We start from the raw sequence: 18,673 nt of genomic DNA, 5'->3' as shown, positions 1-18,673 counted from the left end.
AGTATATTGAAAGATACGAGGATTTGAATTTTGAGGTACACGATCTGAGTTGCTTCGATTTGACCTAAAATCAACTCAATCTTGTTGCCTACATTGATAGGTCTTTAGACAACCAATAAATAAGAAAAATAGTTGAGAAATGAGGGAGAATCAAAGAAGAGACAAAATTGAAAAATCACCTTCGGTTTGCTTCAATTGAGCTTGATCTTGCTTCCAATTTGCTTTGGCTCGACTCTACTAGCTTGCAGGAAGTGAAATAGATCAATGAAAGGCTTGGATTCTTCGAGTTTCAATTCCAAAACATAATGAGAACTGAAACTCGATTTCAAGTGAAATCTTCAAGTATATCCTTTAATGGAGGTTAGGGAGGCAATGGTGCAAAGCTTGGGCAAGCAGGATCCCTTTTCTGATCAACAAGGTCTTGTATTTATAACATGAGAGTTGTTTTCCACACCTTTCCATAATTTGTCCAAAAATAGTAATGTGATGTGCATGCTTGCATGTGCGTATGATGGACCTATGAAATGATGTAATATAGGTCCAAATTCATGTTCAGATGATGCTTCAACTTTAACACGAAGCCATGCAATGTGTATTTGAAAAAAGATCACGAAACTTTCCAATTAGGGCCATGCATTACACCCATGCGCAAGTCACTCAAAAATGATCTAAATGACATGATCTTAGATGTTTTAGAAAGGTAACATAAAGGGGAACAACTTTTCTGTTGAAGACTTTTTCATTTGTAACTTGGATCATGATGAATTTTGAGGTGGAAGTTGGAGAAATCAAACATGGTTGAAATTTTTTTAAGTACAAAGTCAAATGACCACTTCTTCCACCTTGAATAACTTTTGCTATGAGCTTCAAATGAAAATGGTTCCTTAACTAAAGTCGTATCTCCTTAAATCCTCTTAAATTTGGTCACAAATTTGAAACCATTTGGATCTTGCATGAGGGAGTTATGGATTTCATAAGTTGAGGAAAATTGTTTGTTCAATGGTAATGGCCCAAAATGACCTATAATGTTTCCTCTTGGCACATGCCCTTGCAAGTAGAATTTCACATTTCTCAAAGAATAAATGTTGGAGAAGACATATTGTAATTGATCATGAAATTTTGATAGCCTTCATATCATAAAAAATGAGCATGTTATGGTTCTTAAAAGTTAACCTCCTAACTAGGGCACAAACAAAATGACCTATAATCTTTCACCATAAAAAATGACTTTCAAAGCAAAATTAGATCTTGATGTCAACTTGAAAGTTGTTTGGAATGTCATAAAGAGTAACGTTTATCTTGGAATCATTTTCATATGAAATAAATTGTAGGAGATAGGGGCTAGGGAACCCTAGATTTGACCAATTGACTTTCTTTGGTCAACTTCTTTGAACCAACTTGCAAACTTGAGGTTCCTTTGATCTTTGGGGCTCATGGAGAATAATATATTCTTGAGATGATTCATCCCTTAAAATATTTGGCCAATTGTTGAAGAAACTTGATGAGGAAGTCACACAAGATACCCAGATGAATTAGGGCTTCCAAGGCAAACAAGCTTCAAACTCTTTGATAAGTTATTGATCAAAATGAAAATAAAGAACATGGGGATCCATATATGATGCTTAGAACCATTATGACACTTTCCTTAATTAATACCTTACATTGAGGGTCTGAAACCCTAGGTATGAGCTTGGTGAGGCACAAATGCCACACACTAACTACAAAAGAAACAAAGTTACACATAGACATATTTTTGGTATTTTGGTTAGAAAAAAAGGAAAAAAATAAAGTATGATACAATCAAAAGTGCTTGGTGATCTCTCCCAATTCAAACCCAATAAATGAGGGGTAACGGGGATGCCAAGGTGTGATCCCAAAGCCAATGCAAATGATGAGATAGCATGAGGGATCTTAGGGTCAAAATTGGGGTCTTACAGCTTCCCCTATTTAAGGATATTCTAGATGAGGATGTGAAGGTTAAAATCTTCGTATTAACTCAGTAGAATGGACTTAAATAACAATATCAAGAAACAAATTTTGGTCCCTAAGAGATCTCATGATGCATATGATATGAATGTTAAAGTAATCTTTGTGGGGAATATATTTCCACAAATAAAAAGAGTTCGGAGAGACTGAAAATCCACAGGAGCATAATGCATTCCATAAGGAAAGCTCACTAGGGGGATATAGACTCTGGAGATAAGAAGCTATGTGTAGGTCAGGCTATGACTTAAAAACTGCTGAAGAGACGAGGGGATTTCCATGAAAATAAATCAATAGAATGACTCGGTTGGGGAAAAAGAAAATCTGCATGTATTGGGATAAGACCAATACAACAAGAAACACCCTCTGGGAAATGCGTAAATCGGGACGAGGCTGAAATACTCAAATGCCAAAGGAATTCAATTTCTCACAGAAATACGAAACGAAAATCAAATGGGGAAGAAAAAATTCAACACAGGAGTAAAAGAGATATATTATCTACTATCGGTTACTGGGTAAGAAGACAATACACTCGGACATAGGGACATCCGTTACCGGTTAGGATAAACATATCAAGGATGACTCGCTGAGAAAAATGAGGCATATTCATTAACGGTTACTAGGTAAGAATGACCTACTAGGGAAAATAAACCGAATAGGATTTATAACTACCTGTTATTGGGCAGAAAACCAAAGAGAGAGTATCTGTCACCGATTAAGATGAACATATCAAGGATAAACTCAAAGGAAGAATATTTGTCACCGATTAAAGTGAACATATTAAGGATAGACTGCCGGGGAAAAAATAGAAATTACAACTACCGGTTACTAGGTAGAATACCAAAGAGAGAATATCTGTCACCAGTTAAAGTGAACATATCAAGGATAGACTCAGAGGGGAGAATATGATTCATATCTACCATTTACTGGGCAGAATACCGCAAATAGGAATTACTACTACCGGTTAGTGGGTAGAATACCAAAGAAAGAGAAAATCTGTCACCGGTTAAAGTGAACATATCAAGGATGAACTCTTCTGGGGAAGATAGGAATTACAACTACCTTTTTACTGGGTAGAACACCAAACAGGAAGAATATCTGTCATCGGTCAAGATGAACATATTAAGGATAAACTTGTCGGGGAAACGAAAAAATGAATCCACTAGAAACAGAATCAAAGAAGTAAATTACCTTTTACCGGTTAGTGGGTAAATTAACACAGGTAAAGTACCCAACATCAAGAAGAATATTACCAGTTACTGGGTAATAAACTCTCGGGGACCGAAAAAATCTATCTAGGTAAGAACTAGAAAGAAGAGGTCAATCAAGACTCATCCCAATGAGGATATAACTCAAGGGAAGTGGTTCCATCCAGATAATGAACTGGGGAAGTAACTGAAATAGTAATCGTCCACGAGGTAATAACTCAATGGGAAAGGAGGAAAGATAAACTTTTTCTGCTTAAAGGGGATGTCACTCTACAATTGAAGGAGGGCAGACACACGAAATCTGCATGGGGAAATAATATCACCAAAATAGGGGATCATAAGAAAAATCAATGCGATAAAAAATGCACAATGAAATATCTGATGTTGTGTTGCATGCATGTATTCACATGAGTCTGTATATGATTATGCTGACGAATGAGCACAAAGGATACAAATAACGAAGATTTGAATCATCACAACTAGATACTCGACTAATCTCAACAAGATGGAAACACCAACTGGAGAACCTTCAAGGGATGAAAATAAATCATCAAGGATATAAAATCCTAACTGCAAGACGAATTCAACTTTGGCTGGGGAAAAGCATGAAGAACATGCATTCAACCCAAAATGCTAAGGATAAAGAGGGACCTGCTGAGGATCCTATCAGAAAATGGAAGTCGGTTGGGGTCTTAAGTCACAACAAGAGGTAAAACTCCGAGTGAGGAGAACCGGACGCTCTACTGGGGATTCCATCCAAAAAAACATATTTGTGGGGCTTCACTGGGGATACAACAATCTGTCAGGACAAACAAAAGGCCACACGAGGATGCAAAGATCAGCAAAAATTTCCTCAAAAGGAAAGCAATAATCATCAGTCTCTTCTTGGAAATAAAATAAATAAATTGATTCCAAGGTACCAAAATATCAACCAGATCCGCAGACTCACACAGGGGATAAACTGTCACGACTATGCAACATACCAATAAATGCGTCGAGGATTTGGAGGCTAAATAAAGGTTCCAAGATAATTCAGGGTTCATTCAGTAATACACAAACTGAGAAATGAAAAAACATGAACACCTCAGCTGGGGAAAGATGAATTGCCCAGGGGACAATACATCAAATACTAGGGATGAAAACCCACCAATCATGTTGGGGATGAACAATAAACCACTGCTCGGGGAAGACCAACAAATGCTTCACACTTCAAGACTTACCTCCCTCGAGATTGTTGTTGATATTCCTTTTTGAAATTGATTATTCTTAAAGTAAATGCCTTATTATTTTAAGAAAAATGATTATTCATTGATTTATTTATTTCAGAATTATCATCATAAAAATTCAATTTTAAAACAGAAACAAATAAGAATATGAAATAATTGGATAAAAGCTAAACTTTATTCAATAGAATGGTAGTCCACAAATGGCGGAACTCCATGGATCTGTACAATGTTTAAAAATGATAATTTACAATGAAAATGGCTACATTGTATACAATACTAATCTCCCTACCAACTTCGAAATCCACTGTGCTTGTCTTCAGTTGATATTGATGAATCAGAACCAAATGACCATTCAAAATTGCTCAAAGATCAGGACTAGCCGAATGCAGTTACTTGCCATAATCCCTAATTTCTTGCCTAGATTGCCCTAAGGTGGGGTACTCAATCTACCGAGATGAATTTTTCTGTTTTATGTCTCTAACTTTTTCCTGGACCGCCCTTTCGGGTTTTCTATCCATCGAGACACTCATTTTTGCCTAAGCTGCTCTTCCGGGTTTTCAACTTAGCGAGTTATTCTTTTCCTTTTTTAGGCGAAGTATTTCTTGACTGCATCGGTATTCACAGGACGCGTGAACTCTTCACCATCCATAGTTGTAAGAATCAAGGCACCGCCTGAAAAGACTCTCTTAACAACATATGGGCCTTCATAATAAGGAGTCCATTTTCCACTAGCATCTGGTTTTAAAGATAAAATCTTCTTGAGCACGAGATCACCTTCTCGGAACACACGAGGCTTGACCTTCTTATCAAAAGCTTTCTTCATTCTCTGCTGATATAACTGACTATGACACATGGCAGTCAATCTTTTCTCTTCAATCAAATTCAGCTGGTCATATCTGGTCTGACACCATTCCGTTTCAGTCAACTTGGCTTCCATCAATATACGTAATGATGGGATCTCAACCTCTACGGGGAGCATAACTTCCATGCCATAGAGAACAGATAAAGGGATTGTACGTTTTGAAGTGCGGACGGATGTATGGTACCCATGCAAAGCAAATGGGCATCTCATGCCAATCTTTGTACGTCACAACCATCTTTTGAATAATCTTCTTAATGTTTTTATTTTCAGCTTCAACAACCCCATTCATCTTGGGTATGTAGGGAGATGAGTTATGATGTGCAATCTTGAAGTCGTTACAAAGAGCTTCCACCATATTATTATTCAAGTTCGATCCATTATCAGTAATGATCTTACTTGGCATTCCATAACGGAATATGATTTGATTCTTGATAAACCGGACCCCAACCTGCTTGGTCACCTTTGCATACGATGTTGCTTTAACACACTTTGTGAAGTAATCAATAGCCACCAGAATGAAACGATACCCGTTAGATGCTTTGGGTTCAATCATACTAATCATATCAGTTCCCCACATGTAGAAGGGCCATGGAGAGGAAATGACATTCAATAGTGTCAGAGGAACATGAATTTTATCCGGATAAATTTGACACTTGTGCATTTCTTCACAAACTTGCAACAGTCAGATTCCATTATCACCCAATAGTAACATGCTCTCAACATCTTCTTTGCCATAACATGTCCACTGGAATGAGTACCAAAGGAACCTTCATGGACTTCAGTCATCAATAGGTCTGCTTTGTGTCTATCCATGCATCAGAGCAAAACCAAATCGAAATTTTTCTTATAAAACACATCACCATTCAGGTAGAAGTTGCCAACTAATCTTCTCAAAGTCTTCTTATCTTTCAAAGATTCCCCAGGCGGGTAAATCTGATTTTGGAGGAAACATTTGATATCATAATACAATGGCTTTTCATCTTTGACTTCTTCAAAAGAAAACACATGAGCTGGCCTACCAAGACGCATCACAATCAAATTGGGAACTTCATTCCAGAACATCACCACAATCATGGAAGCTAACATTGCAAGAGCATCTGCCATCCCGTTTTCATCTCGAGGGATATGATGAAACTCAACCTTTGTAAAGAATGTTGATATACTCCTCGCATAATCTCTATACGGTATCAAACTGGGTTGATTCATCTCCCATTCACCTTTGATTTGATTCACAACCAAAGCTGAATCTCCACAGACGTCAAGACATTTAATTCTGAGATCAATGGCATCTTCAAGCCCCATAATGCAAGCTTCATACTCAGCCATATTATTTGTACATTTGAAGGTTAATCTAGCTGTAAACGGAAAATGAATGCCTTGAGGAGTAATAATCACTTCCCCAATGCCATTACCACATGAATTAACAACTCCATCAAATACCATGCCCCAACGGGAACCAGGCTCTAGACTTTCTTCAAGCAATGGTTCATCATAATATTTCATCTTCAAATACAAAATCTCTTCGTCAGGAAAATCATTCCGCACCGACTAATAATCTTCAATAGGTTGGTGAGCTAAATGGTCAGCCAAGACATTACCTTTAATAGCTTTCAGAGCTCGGTATTCAATATCATACTCAGTCAATAACATCTGCCAACGAGCAATCCTCTCAGTTAAAGCAGGCTTCTAAAAGATGTACTTGATTGGATCCATTTTGGATATCAACCAAGTAGTATGATTTAACATATACTGGCGCATACGCTTAGCAGCCCAAGCCAATGCACAACATGTCTTCTCAAGCATAGAATATCGAGTCTCACAGTCGGTGAACTTCTTACTGAGGTAGTACATTGCATATTCTTTCTTCCCAGATTCATCTTGCTGACCAAGAACACATCACATACTTTCGTCAAGCACAGTCAAATACATTATCAACGGTCTTCCTTCAACAGACGGAGACAAAATTGAAGGCTCAAGCAGATACTCTCTGATACTGTCATAAGCTTTTTGGAAATCTTCGATCAACCACAAGACTGATTTTTCTGAAGAAGCCTGAATATTGGCGCACATGTGGCATTCATATGCGATATAAATCTCGAGATATAGTTCAACCGTTCGAGAAAACCTCTGACTTGCTTCTTAGTTTTGGGTGCGGGCATCTCTTGTATTGCTTTGACCTTGGCAGGATCAACTTCAATACCGTTCCCACTGACAATGAAGCCTAACAACTTACCAGAGAAAACACCCAAAGTACATTTATTGGGATTCAAACGGAGTTTATACTTCCTCAAATGCTGGAATAACTTCAACAAATGCTCGACATGCTTTTCTTCTTCACTTGATTTAGCAATCATATCATCAACATAGACCTCAATCTCTCTATGCATCATATAATGAAAAAGAGTGGTCATAGATCTCTAGTATGTTGCACCAACATTCTTTAAACCGAAAGGCATCACTCGATAATAGAATGTTCCCTAAGGTGTAATGAATATGGTCTTTTCCATATCTTCGGGTGCCATCTTGATCTGATTATAACCAGAAAATTCGTCCATAAACGAAAAGACCTTGAATTTAGCTGTATTGTCTACCAACATATCAATGTGTGGTAGAGGAAAATCATCTTTCAGACTGGCTTTATTCAAATCTCTATAATCAACAGACATGCGGACTTTTCCTTCCTTCTTAGGAACAAGCACAATATTGGCCACCCACTGTGGATACTCGAAGGTAACAAGGAAACCAACATCAATTTGCTTTTGCACTTCTTCTTTAATCTTCACTGCCATATCAGGATGAGTTTTTCTCAACTTCTACTTGACCGACGAGCATTTTGGCTTCAAAGGCAATCTATGATCCACAATCTCAGAAGCCAAACTAGGCATATCTTGATAGGACCAAGCCAACACACCAGAATACTCTCGAAGAAGATCAACCAACCCCTTCTTAGCTTCTGGACACAATTGGGACCCAATTTTGACTTCCTTCACATCATCATCGGAACCCAAGTTGACTAATTTAATCTTCTCTTCAAATGGCTGAATGGCTTCTTCCTCGTGCTCAAGCAAACGGGATAACTCATCAAATACTTCTTCATCATCATTCTCATCCACAACTTCAAACACATGAAAATCAATGTTTGGAGAGGGAGTAGGATCATTATATTCAATGGGTTTGAGAACCAACCTGCATAATGATTTGATATTTTGATTTTAGAGAAGTGGAATGCGAACAAATATTATGCAGATGGAAAAATTATTATTTATTTATGTTCTTTGTGATTACCATTTTCAGAAAAAGATAAAAGTAAAATAAAAATCATAGATGTGGATGAATAAAATTGTATTTTATTGATGATAATACTGAAATTCCCAACAATGTTTCACTTCTCCCTTAGGCATAGGAGAAGTATTTTCCCTAAAATAATAAAAAAACAAATTACTTCGAACGATGCATAACAACAGGAACATCAACAGCAACCCAATTGTTGCAAGTCTAGCCATGTGTTACAAAGTTGTCACAAACTTTGTCTTCATCATTGTCTTCAATAATGACAGCTGAGTGTTGATCATCCTTGTGAATGAACCCTCCACTACGGAAAACTTCTTGCATAGCCTTGACATTGGCGTTGAATGACCCTTGCTGAAATCGCAGCCCTACTCTATTCTTATTTTCAATAACTTCCACAATGCAACCCCATTTGTCGGTGCTAGCAGTCTGAACAATCTCTTTGGCATCCTTCAAAGAAGACATGGGTGCCCTAGCCTTCTTCAATTCATCAACAACAGATAAGGATTAGAATAGAGTTCCAACTTATTCTTCAGCATTTACATAAGTAAAGGATGACAAATGGCTCACTAACAGTGCTTTCTCCCCACCAACAACGACAAGCTTTCCGTTTTTCACAAATTTCAACTTCTGGTGTAGAGTAGACGTTACGACGTCAGCTTCATGGATCCAAGGCCTTCCAAACAAACAACTGTAGGCCGGGTGAATATCCATTACTTGAAAAGTAATTTGAAAATAACTCAGACCTATCTTAACCGGAAGGTCCACTTTTCCAATGACAGTGTTGCGAGATCCGTCAAACGCTTTAACAATTATGCCACTGTACCTCATCGAGGTGCCCTGATAAGAAAGTCTTGCTAGAGTTGGCTTTGGAAACACATTCAATGACGAACTTGTGTCAACCAACACATTGGACAGAGCGTCCTCCTTCCAATTCATTGAAATATGAAGTGCCAAGTTGTGATTTCTACCTTCCTCGGGAAGTTCTTCATCACAAAAGCCTAGGTTGTTACAAGAAGTGATGTTGGCAACAATGTGGTCAAATTGATCCACAGTAACATCGTGTTCCACGTAAGCTTGTTCCAATTCCCTCTACAAAGCTTCCCTGTGTGCCTCAGAATTCATCAGTAATGATATCACATAAATTTTTGATGGCGTTTGAAGCAACTGCTCCACAACATTAAATTCACTTCTTTTAATCAAACGCAATACCTCATCATCATCATTAGCCTTCAACTTGCTGGATTCACCATACTGGCAAGTTGGAGCACTAACTGGATTGACTGTAGGAATATATGCCTTCTTACCCATGAAAACATCTTCTACAACCTTAGGAAATATCAGGCTGAACACACGACCACTACGGGTCACCTTTACTACATCCGCAATACTCACCACTGAATCTGCAACTGAAAGAGGAACTTCTTGACCATTCTCAATCATGGTGGTATTATATTTGTACGACATAACTTTATCGGATGAATAAGGGACGGGGCTCTCTAACCGTATAACCAACAGCGATACCAATCTATTTTATTTCTTGTTGCTGCTATCAAATTGAATGACTACCCGCTTAGGGGTTTTGAATACAGGCACGATGACATTCACATCATTTCCCATATACCTTGACTATTGAACCTGAATAACATTGTCATCCATCAACCTTTGAATATCCCTTTTAACAATTACACACCCTCGAGGGTTAATGCTGCAAATAACAGAACCATCATGGTCATGTTCACAATAGCTTACCAGACACAAGTCTCTGTGAATCTCCACCAAGGACCTACGAATATAGTGGACATTAAATACCTTAAAATTCCCAGGACAACCGCCTACCATGTTCACAGAAGCATTGTCGTGAGTAGGCAATGAGTTGACTTTAACATTTGGCCCTATGTCCTCAAAGGACACCATGCCACTTTTGACTAGTTTTTGAACCTCGTACTTCAGGGGATAACAATTTTCGATATCATAACCAGGAGCTCCCTGGTGAAAAGAACAATTTAAATCATGTTTGAACCACCATGGTAACGGTTCAAGAATTTGTGGAGGATTCCTTGGTTGGATAAGGTTCTTGACTACCAAGGACGGGTACAATTCTGCATATGTCATAGGAATATGGTCAAAAGAGACCTTCTTCCTCTCGAAATTCTGATGATGTTTGTTTTTGTTGTAGTTGGTACGCTATTGCGGTTGTTATTGTTGCTGTTGTTGAATAGGAACTGATTGATTGGTTGAATTATTGGTAAATACTGGAATTACTGATGATACTTTATGTTGATGTTGACGGAGCTGGGAATTCTTCCTCACATGAGGCCTCCTCTGCCTCCTTGCTAATACTGCATTAGTTTCTCCTTCCTTCTTTTTGGAGAAGCTCCCACCGTACTTCTTGCTTGGCGATGCTTCATCTTTGGATAATCTTCCTTCTCAGACTCCTTCTTCTAATCTCATCCCCATGTTCACCATCTCAGTGAAATCATTAGGGGAACTCGTGATCATACGTTCATAGTAAAATGAACTCAGCGCCTTCAAGAATATCTTAGTCATTTCCTTCTCCTCTAGAGGTGGGCTAATTTTAGCAGCAAACTCTCTCCATCTTTGAGCATATTCTTTGAGTGTCTCCTTGTCCTTTTGAGCAATTGACCTCAACGGATCCCGATCGGGAGCCATATCAACATTGTACTTGTATTGTTTGAAAAAGGCCTCACCCAAGTCGTTAAAAGTACGAACACTAGCACTGTCCAAGCCCATGTACCATCTAAGTGCAACACCTGTCACACTATCTTGGAAGTAGTAAATAAGCAGTTGATCATTGTCGGTTTGAGTAGACATCTTTCTAGAATACATGACAAGATGAATCAAAGGGCAAGTATTCCCTTTATATTTTTCAAAGTCTGGGACCTTGAACTTCACCCGACTCTTGACATTGGGAACTAAACACAACTCGACAACATTCTTACCAAATAAATCCTTTCCTCTTAGGATATTCAATTCCTTGAGCAACTTAAGAAACTGATCCTTCATCTTATCCATTTTCTCATAAACATCTGAACCTTCAGATGGCTCAGAGTGGTAGATGGTTTCCTCGACATGAGGAAGAGTATGAACAATAGGAGGAGGCACAGATAGGACCAGACTAGATGTCGACACATAAGCAAATGTAGGTGCGTACCTTTCAGGCACAAAATTTGATGCCATTCCCCAAGGGAACCCGACAGGCATGGCAAGAACAGACCGGTTGGTAGCAGCAACAGGTATAAATGTTGAAGTAATCTCTGAAATAACAATCCTCTAAGGATGAGGAGTTGCAGGAGGTGGAGACGGTTGGTTCTGAGCAACTATCACAGACTCCATCAATGCTGTGAGTTTGACAATTTCATCATTCAACTCTATGTTTTCTTTTTCAAGGTGCTCCATACTTTTCAGTCGATTAGCTCGGGTGTTATAGCGATGAGTCAGCTTGGCTGATACACAGAAGAAGAACTGATAAGACATCTGGCGGAAGAAACCTGTTATGAAAATGATGCATGAAATGCAATGTTTTTGATTATTTTTAATTACAAGGAAGATGTGAAGTCTCATTTGCAAATATTTTCAATTAGTAATAACAATAATCAACAATAATAACAATTTAATTGACCATAAAATCTCTTTTTATTCATAAAAATTTGGAAGGATTACACTGAGTACAATTTCATAAACCAAAATACAAAAATATAAGAGAAAAAAGGAAACTATCATCCTAAGGATCTTTAGCAACTGCATCAGATGATCTGGCCACGAGAGTGTACTTCCTCCGGATGCGTCGAATCTCTGATTCAAAGGATGTCTTCATTTGAGCTTTCTCAAGGAAGAGCTGATCAAAAATCTTCTTTCATGCACAGGAAGGCTGAGGTATACTAGAGGAAAGTAAATCCTTTGGCTATTTCTGCCTCTTCACTACACGCTCCTCAACAATCTCAATAAGCGAATCTTTATCTCTCAAATCAAGTTGCAAATCTTCATGCTTTCGGTTCAAAACATGGAACCGCTCTTCCTAAAAGTCTCTCTCTTACTTCATCTTGGCAAGTGTGTCTTCCAACTCCTATACATCTTGGTTAGGGAGAGTTTATGGCTCAACCACAACCATAGACATAGGTCTTTCGCAGGCGTACGACATCTTGATCTCCAAATCTCTCTTCTTCACCCAAGTGGTCTAAGCTTCCAAAGCTACACAGTTGCATGAACCAAGCTCAGATCTTCCTTTCCTATGCATATTATGCCAAGCACACACCATTCCACTCTTCAAAAGTTGGGGATCTTTACCTTCCTAATAGAATAAACCCTCTAACTGAATGTTATTTGGCTTATCTCTCAAGGGGAACCCAAGTTGATGACGGGCCAATACTGGGTTGTAGTTGATTCCTCCTTGTGTACCAATAAGAGGCACATTATAGAACTCACCACAACTATCAATGATATCCAAAATACCCAATGCAGAAGTATACCAAACAATTACATCATTAGTGAGAGACATAAGTCTCTAAGACCATCGTAGACATTGTCGGTTCTCCAAGAAAGCATGCGTCTGAGGCAAGTGCAAAATAAACCACTTGTACAGAAGAGGAACACAACACACAATAGTCCCACCACCTTTAGAATTCCTCAAATGCAAAGAGAAATACAAGTCACCTAATAGAGTCGAAACAAGATTCCCAATTAATAAAATTCTAATGGCGTTAACATCAACAAAATCGTCAATGTTAGGGAAGAATTCTAGACTATAGATTAGCAATACAAAGATAGCTTCAAAAGCATCCATGCTACCAGCTTGAGCAAAAACAGTAGCTCTCCCAATGAGGAACTTAGAAGTCAACCCTAGAATCCCTCCTTTCTTCACCAAATGCGCATCAATCTCAAATTTCTTTAGATGAAGAGCTTCGGCTATGACATGAGATCTTGGGATCTCCTCCAATCCACTAAAAGGCACCTTCTCAAATATGGGTATACCCAAGAGATGGGCATACTCCTCCAACGTGAGAACAATCTGATAGTAGGGAAAAATGAAGTACCGATAAACAGGGTCATAGAACTAAACTAAAACACTCAAAAGTCCTTCAACCACATCAGTAGATAATACATACAAGAGCTTCCCACGACGTTGCTTGAAATCCAAGGGATCTAATACAAAGGATGACAACTTCCCATGACGTTGGTTGAAACTATACTTCTCAGTGTTCCTTCGTCCATAATCCATGGTCTAAAAATATTTGCAAACAAGACCTTAGTTCCTTTGAAAATTTCATTTTCTCTGATGAATGTTATGATGCACATGTATGCATGAATGCAACAATTATACACAAGGCATCACACACAAGGAAAACACAAACAAAGGTCAAGGGATGGATCAAGTCATCATCAAGATTAATCATCCATTTTTATGGATTATGGTTTTCATCTTATCAACATCCAAGTTCCATTGATATTTATGAGACTGGTCGGATCAACCAAGAATCAAAGGGTTTGTTGTGAGTCACGAGCATGGAGTCGGGCTAAGAACCACCCCAAAGAAGTTTATTAAGGATAAAAACTTGTAGATCATGTTCTAAGAAGTTCCCAGAGTCTTGATCCTATATATCAGATACTATAGGTTAGGATGACTAACTCATCAACCCATAGTATTCTCAAGAGAAACTCGTCTGAGTGTAGTATCGTGTAACAACTGTTATTAAGTCTACATTGAACAGTCTCCGCATTATGTCCTAAATAGGCCAATTTAGGTTAAATGTTCTACGGTTCTTAGCTTCTCGGACCCCTAAATTAGAGAAAGTAATGTCTATCCACCACTTACTCGTGTGACATCAGTAACTCCAAATAGGTCTCCAATGAGTGAGGGTTCTCATGTCAACTCTTTCAGGACTACTCCTTCAAAGCCAACATGACTATACCACCCTCCTATCTTAGATTGCACTCAAGTTCGGGTTAGATCTTATCTCACCATATAGAAATCACCAAGAACAACAAAAATAGTATCACACAATAATAAATACAAATAAATATACAAATATACAAATATATACACACACAAAAGTATGCTAAACCCACTGAGGTCTACTCCCCAGCAGAGCCGCCACTTAATTTCTGTAGCGATAAATTCATCAATGTCATACCCCAATTTTGCCTCTCATTCAGTAAATCGATACACTCATAATGAATTTCGTATCATCTACACATCGTAGCATGCATTTCATATTGCATAATGCCTGAAATGTCAATCAGGATAAATTTTTGGATTTACAGATGTTGTATCCCTAAATTTGCCCTCTCCTTTCTCACCTATGCATCCAATCACTTGATCAGGAGATGACTTGCATACATCCATAATTCATCCACATGCATCATTCCTCATGGATTCAGAAGAAGCTTGGGGGCATAAAGCTAAGGTTCACACAAATATCAAAGTCTAAAGGCATGGTTGGATCACAACATCAGCATGGGGGAAATGAAACCCTAATGATAGTGGTAAAGGTGACTTCAACAAAGGTGTGGCCAGGCAATACTCTTGGTTTTCAAAACCCTAATTCTTCAAAACATGACCTCATGAAGCTTCCCTAGGCCTTGTCTTGGTCTTTAAAACCCTGATGAAAGGTCACACACCAGAGGACTGATGGTTGGAACTTATGACTTAATTCAAGAGACTTGCTTAAGGGGCAAGCCTCAAGGAAACCCTAATCTGGGAGAGGGTGGATCAGATAAACTTGGTGGCCCAATTGTGCACCCAGGACCCCTCAATCTTCACCTTTACCAACGTGTTTGGCCTAGCCCTACTTTGGTTCCATGGGCATAAGGTTCACACAAATATCAAAGTCTAAAGGCATGGTTGGATCACAGCATCAGCATGGGGGATATGAAACCCTAATGATAGTGGTAAAGGTGACTTCAACAAAGGTGTGGCCAGGAAATCCTCTTGGTTTTCAAAACCCTAATTCTTCAAAACATGACCTCATGAACCTTCCCTAGGCCTTGTCTTGGTCTTTAAAACCCTGATGAAAGGTCACACACCAGAGGACTGATGGGTGGAACTTATGACTTAATTCAAGAGACTTGCTTAAGGGGCAAGCCTCAGGGAAACCCTAATCTGGGAGAGGGTGGGTCAGATAAACTTGGTGGCCCAATTGTGCATCCAGGACCCCTCAATCTTCACCTTTACCAATGTGTTTGGCCTAGCCCTACTTTGGTTCCATGGGCATAGGTCTTGGCCTAAAGTCATGACATTGCTCAGGTGATTGTTAATACACCTATGGTCTTGGTCATCCAAGCAACTAGTCTTCTTGTGCTACAAGTCAATTGCTAATCATGCCATTTAATTCATGGATATCCCATTCAAACCCTAATCCTATACCATCATTTCATGGCCTTGTTAACATATATTGTCAGTCAAGTTATGTTCTTTTTTCAAAGTCAAGCATTCAAGTCATAAAAAAAATCCTTTGTAAGAACCAATTTCAAATCATTTTTCAAACCATTTCAATCCATCCCACATCATTTTAAGACATCACATTTGATTCTAGACAAAAAATACAAGTCTTGGCATTTTGACCAATTGTTGACTTTGGTCAACAATTGACCTTTTGGTCAACTTTGACCAAAGTCAACCAAAATTCCCTAAACCCTTATTTTCACCACAATCATCAATCATTTGTCCATTTACAAAGAAAATACAAAGAAATTTGAATTTTGACCTTTTGTTGACTTCGGTCAATAGTTGACTTTTTGGTCAACTTTGACCAAAGTCAACCTTCCCATTTTCCACCATTAAAAATATAATCTAATCCAGTTGGCCTTGATACATCATCCATAGGTTTTGATTTGATATTTCTTTTGTTTGTTATCTTCATTCCTAAGTAACTTGGCTCATTTTCAACTTCATGCTCACCATGCCATTACTTAGACCTTTTGCCTTGCCAACCATTTTACGCCTTGCCAAATAGGTCATGCATTCATCACAATCAAGTGTCACAATCACATAATCAAATGCTACACTTAATAGACAAGATATTGCAGCCATCTCACATGGCAGAGGATACCATAGCAGCATGATACACAGTTGGTTTCCCAATTTTCCAGCTAGTGAACCATGGCGTGCAACCTGCAATAAACCATGCAGCCACCAAGTCTCTACCTGTTACAATGCCGCCTGTCAGTACATAATACAGGATGAAACATATAGCATGCTTAACTAGGCCATCTTTACGCATGGATAAAACAGTTCAGGGACAGAGCACCTAACCACTTACATTACAAGCAAGTACTTAATAGAGCAATGGTCTCATGATTTCTGCAGTGAGTAACAATCTATGGCAGTTACAAGAACATTACCACATTGCTACCAAAATTGTCATCATCAGCACAACAGTTGGCATTACAAATTGAATAGCATTGTTCAATATGATAACAATTAGAATCCAAACTCCACCCTGACATGAGTACTAAGCAATATGCAATATACATGTTCCAAGATAATTTCTAGTGCATGACTCAATTCTTGGCAGTACGAATCCAAACAGATAGAAGTGTGTGATTCATAGTTTTAGGTGCTCAGCATGGTAAAGGAAATTCATAGTTCATAACAACATGTCCAATAGCTGCAGTGCATAAAAATGAATCACAAGCATTAATACAATTTAATCATTTCATAACATTATCAGTCATAACATCCAGGACAGTTAAAGGAGGTATGGCAGTGGGTGTTAGATGCCCAAAATTGCTTATTTGAGCTATCAAATGTGGGCATCTTTCACTCCATTTCCTTGCTAAAGTGTTCAAAACCACCTTTGTTTTGGATGAAATGCAATTCAATGATAAGCGATCTTGGTACCTTTGATTTGTGTGTTATTGTGCAGGAAGTAGGCATGAAATAATAGAAAGTGAAGACACAAGAAATTTGGCAAAGGGATCAAATAAAACAAGCATTCATCAGCTTGCTCGCTAGGCGAGGGCTGTGGCGAAGCACTCGCTAGGCGAGCGTCCAGCGAAAGCCAAGCGAAAAGCCCCAGGATTTTACAGTGGCAAACATGACCACACTCGCTAGGCGAGCTTCCAGCGAGGTGTGTGGCGAACACGTCCAGACTTGGTGAAAAGCGCAGCCAGCACTCACTCGCTAGGCGAGCCTTTCGCGAGATCCCAGCGAGCATTCCAGTAGCAAAACCTCTCAACCTCGCTGGGGCGAAGGTTGAAGCGTGTCCTTCGCTAGGCGAAGGTTTTGTTCGCTAAGCGAACATGACAGTCTGGGAAAGGCTGTTTCTCTGGGCCCAGGTGCCTCAGGTGCCTCAATTAGGGGCTCGCTAGGCGAGCCATTCTGCTCGCCTAGCGAGCATGACAGCCCAGTAGCAGCTCTATAAGTAGTAAGTGCCACTTTTTGGAGCCATACCTTATTTTTCCATACTTTTGTACTTTTTCTAGATTTTTTACAGCATTGTTCCAAGGATCTTTTGTGACCTAAAAACCATTTCTCTTCATCTCTTAACCATCTTTCACAAAAAGAAGGTGGATTCCCATCCAATCTCGATTATTCGACTTGGATGTTGATCAACCTTCTTCCAAAACTTGTTGACCAAGCTACCATGAAAATGAGTAGCTAAGTCCTCATTTTGTCAAGGTTAGATGTAGATGATCATTAGCTTTGTGTGTAAATGTAAGGATCTTCATTTGTAAACTCTTTAATGGTGAATATATGGTGAAAACTTTGTTCTTATTGAAAACTCTTTGTGTTGGTTTATGATCGAGAGATGTTTACCAACTCTTAACCTAGGTTTTCATCCAATCTTGTTTGTTAGCTAGAGATAGTAATGAATGATTTTGTTCACCATAAGGTTGAACCAAAAAGTTGTCATTTTGATAGATTGTGTTAGAGATAAACAATGGATCAAAATGGGAAAACTCACAATGTGTGTTAGAGATAAACACATTGGGAGGACTTTGTGAAATAGTTTATCATCTAATGGAGTTTATCAGTTTTGTTGATCGAACATATACATGCAAAGTGATCGTCGAACCCTAACATTGGCAATATTTCTCAAATATTCAAACAAAAACTTTTACCGCATTTTATTATACTTTTATGC

This window comes from Lathyrus oleraceus, chromosome 3 (assembly GCF_024323335.1).
Source record: "Lathyrus oleraceus cultivar Zhongwan6 chromosome 3, CAAS_Psat_ZW6_1.0, whole genome shotgun sequence".
Lineage (NCBI taxonomy): Eukaryota > Viridiplantae > Streptophyta > Magnoliopsida > Fabales > Fabaceae > Lathyrus > Lathyrus oleraceus.
Note: the sequence above shows the minus strand (reverse complement) of the source record.